This window comes from Notechis scutatus, chromosome 5, assembly GCF_049901735.1.
Source record: "Notechis scutatus isolate UNSWTSFEM ecotype Mainland chromosome 5, rNotScu1.2, whole genome shotgun sequence".
NCBI classification, from domain to species: domain Eukaryota; kingdom Metazoa; phylum Chordata; class Lepidosauria; order Squamata; family Elapidae; genus Notechis; species Notechis scutatus.
The window spans coordinates 44,755,801-44,761,800 of record NC_142013.1 but is presented as its reverse complement, the minus strand read 5'-3'; the positions used below and the strand labels follow the sequence as shown (position 1 = coordinate 44,761,800).

The 6,000-nt window shown below is 38.4% G+C and overlaps 1 pseudogene; it reads right to left on the bottom strand.

Annotated features, from left to right (window-relative positions):
* Nucleotides 1-1,649: 1,649 nt before the first annotated feature.
* On the bottom strand, nucleotides 1,650-3,624 carry LOC148130464 (uncharacterized; annotated as a pseudogene).
* Between the last annotated feature and the right edge of the window lie 2,376 nt (nucleotides 3,625-6,000).

The following is a 6,000-nucleotide window of genomic DNA, read 5'->3' as shown; positions in this document are numbered from 1 at the left end:
TCCCCTAATCATCCTGGTTGCTCTTCTCTGTACTTTTTCTAGAGCCTCAACATCTTTTTTATAATGTGGTGACCAAAACTGGATGCAGTACTCTAGGTGTGGTCTTACTAAGCCTTTAAAGAGTGGCATTAGTACTTCCCTTGATCTTGACTGTATCCGTCTGTTAATACAATTTAGGATTGCATTAACTTTTTTGGCAGCTGTGGCACACTGCTGGCTCATATTTAGCTGGTTGTCCACTAAGACTCCAAGATCCCTCTCACAGTTACTGCTATTAAGCCTGGTTTCACCCAGTCTATATGTGTACTTTTGGTTTTTCCTGCCTAAGTGTAGGACTTTACTTTTCTCTATATTGAATTTCATTTAATTAGATATGACCCAGTGTTCTAGTCTGTCAAGTTCCATCTGGCTCTTGAGCCTATCTTCTTGGGTGTTAGCTATTCCTGCCAGCTTAGTATCATCTGCAAATTTGGTAAGTTCCCCTTCTATTCCCTCATCTAAGTCGTTAATGAAGATATTGAAGAGTACCGGGCCTAAGACGGAACCTTGTGGCACCCCACTGCTTATTTCACTCCATGTAGACTTAGACCCATTAAGGACTACTCGTTGAGTACGGTTTGCCAGCCAGTTGCGAGTCCATCTAGTGGTGGTGCTATCTATTCCACTTTTTTCTAGCTTACTAAGAAGTAGGTTGTGGTCCACTTTATCGAATGCCTTGCTGAAATCTAAATATATTATGTCCACAGTATTTTGCTGGTCTACTAATTTAGTCACCCGTGTTGAAGAATGAAATAAGATTAGTTTGGCATGATCTGTTTTTAACAAACCCGTGCTGACTGCTAGTTATCACTTTACTTGTTTCTAGATGTTGGCAGATCTGTTTTTTTATTATCTTTTCCAGTATCTTCCCGGGTATTGATGTTAGGCTGATTGGTCTATAGTTTCCTGGGTCCGTTTTTTCCCCCTTTTTTGAAGATGGGAACCACATCAGCTCTTTTCCAGTCCTCTGGTAGTTCCCCAGTGCTCCAGGATTTTTGAAATATATGGTGCAGTGGTTCTGAGATTACATCTGCCAGCTCCTTTAAAACTCTGGGATGTAATCCATCAGGCCCCGGTGATTTGTGTTCATCAAGATCAGACAGGTGTTCTCTTACTATTTTTTTTTTGCTTATTTTAACTTTTATTTCTGGTTTGTCTTTTACAGTTATGTTTTTGGTGGGTTGAGTTATAGTTTCTTTTTGCGTGAAGACAGAGGCAAAGAATGAGTTAAGCAGTTCTGCTTTCTCTCTGTTGCCTGTTACTTCCTTGCCATCTTCTCTCTTTAGTGGACCAACTGTTTCCTTGATTTTTTTCTTGTTATTTATATGTTGGAAGAAACTTTTTTTTTATTATCTTTGACTTTTGTTGCAAGTCTTTGTTCTCTTCTGAACCTTTGCTATCCTGACTTCGTCTTTGCAGATTCTGACTATCTGCTGATATTCTGCCTTAGTTGTATGTCCTTCTTTCCATTTTTTTGTACTTGTCCTTTTTTTTCTTTCAATTTGCCAGAGAGATCTTTGTGTAGCCATGCTGGTTTCTTCTTGGATTTCTTGTTTTTCTTTCTCAGTGGTATTGTGCTGGTCTGACCAGGTTCCATGGGTCCCCCATTCTCAACCTTCCTCTTTCAGTCCCCGTTGCCCCAGACTTGGCTTTGTGGCTTTGGCTCTCTGTCCCTTGTGGCCTGCTGTCCCTACTTTTTTGCCACCTGTTTGATTAGTGCACATGGTATGGCACTCACTATTAAATGGTTGGTTTTGGTTGGCATCAAGGTTGATAGTCTTACCTGCACAAACATCTATTTTGCATGCACTGGTATCCTTATTAGTTTTAGGTTGCTGGGGACAGAGATGTTCTGAATTCATTAATTCTCTGTCCCCGCTGTTCAGTTTAAATGTTTATCCAGGAAATCTGTGAATTTAATGCCAAGTAACTCAGTTCCTTTCTTTGATGGATGCAAACCATCTCTTTTGTACAGTTCTTCATTGGACCAGCTGCAGACATCATGACTAATAAAAGCAAATCCTTCCCTTTTACACCACTCCTTTAGCCACACATTAAACTCTGCTACACGCTGCCCTTTCCCTTTTTGTTCCTTGTATACTGGTAGAACCTTTAAAATCATAAGCCTATAGTCCATATTACTAAGTTCATACCCCAAGCTTTGGAAATCTTTCTGAACAGAAAGTACATCCTTCTGGGACAGATCATTTGTACCAAGATAATAGCATCAACATCACAGTCCTTGCTGGCATTCTTGAGTATCTTAAGAATACGCTTCTTGTTTCTGCTGGCAGTAGCACTTGGCAGACACCTGACCTCTTTCAAAACGTCCATATCCTTTCCTAAATTTACATCCCTTACAATTGAGTCCCCAACCAGAAGGTGGCTTCTCTTTTTGGATGCCTTGCTCTTCTTGTGTGACTGATGCGTAATAGCTGATTCACATTTTCTCCTTTCCAAAGTAAGTTCTTCTTCTAGGACCATGATCCCTGGCTTACTTAAGTTATCATTATCACAACTACCTTGACCTGTCACTTTAGTGTCCCTATTAAGACCAGCAAGGGCATTGTATCTGTTATGCTGGGACACAGCAAAAGTTTTGTGTTTATGGTCCACAGCTGCCAGATCCCACGGTTGTCCATACTGCCCTTTTCCTGTAGGATCTTTGTGGTAGTGGGGGCTGGTAGCACGGCAGCTCAATAGATGGCTGGATTGGGCACATAATTTCTGCTTGGAGAGCACAGATTAGAGATTCTAGATAGGTAATCTGTCCATGTAAAGTGGTAATTTTTTTTACAAAGAGGACAGTATCCAAGTTTGAAAAGAGTACTGCGAAAGACAGCTGTAAAACAAGTATTACACTGAACTAAGCCAGTCGTTTTGAAATAAAATCACAATCTCAAGCGAACTGCCTCTTCGCTCTAATAGGTTGGGTAGATGTGACTGGCAAGAGATGTTTCCTCAGATAACCTGGACCCAAGCCATGAAAGGCTTTAAAGGTGACAACCAGCACCTTGAATTGCACCTGGAAGCAAATTGATAACCAATGCAGCTCCTGCAGGAGAGGTGACACATGTGCACAAAACCATTCGGACTGCTGCATTTTGCACCAATTGGAGCTTCTGTATGCTCTTCCAGGGTAACCCCATGTAAAGTGCACTGCAATAATCAAGACGGGAAGTGACCAGGGCATGAATGACTGTGAGTTGGGACTGCTGATCCAGGAAAGGGCATAACTGGTGCACAACCCCCAGTTACGCAAAGGCCCTCCTGGCAACGACCGCCACCTGTTCTTTGAACAGGAGTTGTGAGTCCAGGAAAACCCCTCGATTATGCACAGGGTCTGTTTGGGATAGTGCCACCCCATTCAAGACTAAAGGTGGTAATTCTCCTTGAGCCAACAAACCCCAAGCCCAAAGCCACTCAGTTTTTTAATGGTTTAGTTTCATCCCGTTGCTCCCCATCTAGTCCCTAACAGCCTCCAGGCACTGCAAGAGAGGACACAGCAACACTTAACTCACCATGGACTGAGACATACAGCTGAGTGTCATCAGCATATTGGTGATACCTCAGTCCATGGACCATGGTGACGGATGATCTCACCCAGCGGCTTCATATAAATGTTGAACAGGATCAAAGAGAATACCGAGCCCTGCAGAACCCCTAGTTTATCAAATAAATAATTTATAGATACCACTAGTTTATCTATCTTCAGTTTATCTAACTATGGATAGAGTCATAACCATACCATCTGGTACAGAACTTGTTCCATTACCTGAACTGCATATCCATTTTCATATTCACTGCTGCCTTAATCACTATGCAAGAGGATTTTGCAAGGCAGTCCAGAAATTTTTCACAAGAGTTCTCCACTCCTCTACTCATTGCAGAATACCTTATGCCACCAGACTTGAAATTCTAGACCTAGAAAACCTAGAACTACGCCACCTTCATTCCGATCTAAGCATAGTATATAAAATCATACATCGCAATGTCCTACCTGTCAATGAATACTTCAGCTTCAACCATAACAACACAAGAGCAAACAATAGATAAAACTCAATGTTAATCGCACCAAACTTGATTTCAGGAAATACGATTTCAGCAACAGAGTGGTCAATGTCTGTAATACTCTACCTGACTCTGTGGTTTATTCCCCAAACCCCAAAAACTTTAACCTTAGACTGTCTACTATTGACCTCACCCCTTTCCTAAGAGGTCTGTAGGGGACGTGCATAAACGCACCAACATGCCTACCGTCCCTGTCCTATTGTTTCTTTTTATTTTTCTTATATGTATCCATTTCATATATTAATAACTATGTTTATACTTATACCTGTTAACTTATAATCGCTTGACTAAATAAATAAATAAATAAATCTGGAACTGCCCTTGAATACCACATCAAAGCTACAAATAGTCCATGATGCAATAACATGACAAATTATGACTATACTACATTACACAGATATACACATGTCTGCTCAATGGATGGCATTGGTTCTGGGTGCAAATGAGGTTCTAGGTGCAATTCAAAGTGCTACTTGTCACTTATAAAACCCTTTCTTACATAGGTCTGGTTGTATGCAGGACTACCTCTCTTCCTTTGTTTCTATCTACCCTATATGACATGATTGATTGGATTTTGCATTTTACATCCCACAATAGCAACTAATGTGCTCTAATAAACAATATAAATAATGTAAATTAAAAATGAGATAAATGTGCTACCAAAAATATTAGCAATTTTGCACATTATAAAATGTGGTCTTTGATGCATTGGCAACCTATTTTTCATTATATCCCATAAATTCCTTGCAGCAACTGATTGCTTGTAGGGGAGATGAGTGGCATAAAATTTAATAAATAAATATAAATAAAAAGCAGTTTTCAAAGAAAATAAATATATTGGGGAAGGACCCTTAATTTAAGAAGAACAAGGAGGATTTTAGAGACAAATATACAGTATTTAAGGTAAATTATAACTAGTATTTAGATGTAAAAAATTACAAAGAATCATGCAGCAGACTAGTTATAGTCTGGAATTGGGTGGCATAGGGTAAGGTGTCTTCATGTCAGTGGCTTAATATAGGGCAAGGTTTTTGGTTTTAATGTTTGGTTTTAATATAATTTTTATGTTGCTTTATTTCTAATATTGTTTTAATTATTGATTGGAAGCCATAAATAAATAAATAAATGAATGAATGAATGAATGAATGAATGCCTTTAATTTGAAACAGTTGTTGACAATTAAGGGAAGTTTGTACCAGAAAAGGCAACAACTTCTAAATAGGAGAAAGAAAAACATATCTTTAATTTCTTTAGCAGATTCTTTTGTGATTTTGTACAGTAAAATCAGCCTCTGATCTATTGATCTAAACTTCCAGTAATGCCAGCCACTACTGCCATTGTGTATTGGCAAGAATTTGCAAAATATTAGTTTGCATAAGGCTTAGTTAAAACTTCTCAAGGTCTTTAGATGAGCACAGTTCCCTAATAATAGTAGTTATTTTTAATCAAAGCATTACTAAGAAATATTTATAGGAGTGTTAAAAATGAAAATTCTATAAGCTAAATAAATCAAGCTTTATTTTGCTTTGCATAACTACAACTTCTGAAAAGATTCTGATATATTTCCTCTTGGCAGCAATTATCAGGTAATCACCTTTAAGTTTTTTTTCTTTGAAGAGCTTCAATTGCTCATTTTTTTAATAGGCAGAAAACATAATAAAAAAGGGAAATAACATGTCTTTTTTTTCTTGCCAACTGCATTTTTTAAAATCTTCATATATTGAATGTGTATCTCTCCCCCTACTCCATAGACTTCACCTCTTGATAACCCATCTATTTTATTTTATTACACTCTTTCAAAAAACTAAATTGCTGCAGCTAATCAGCTGGGAAAAGTAATAAAACTGCTTCCAGAATTTATTGCCTCTACTTTTAAAAGAAGCATATTTT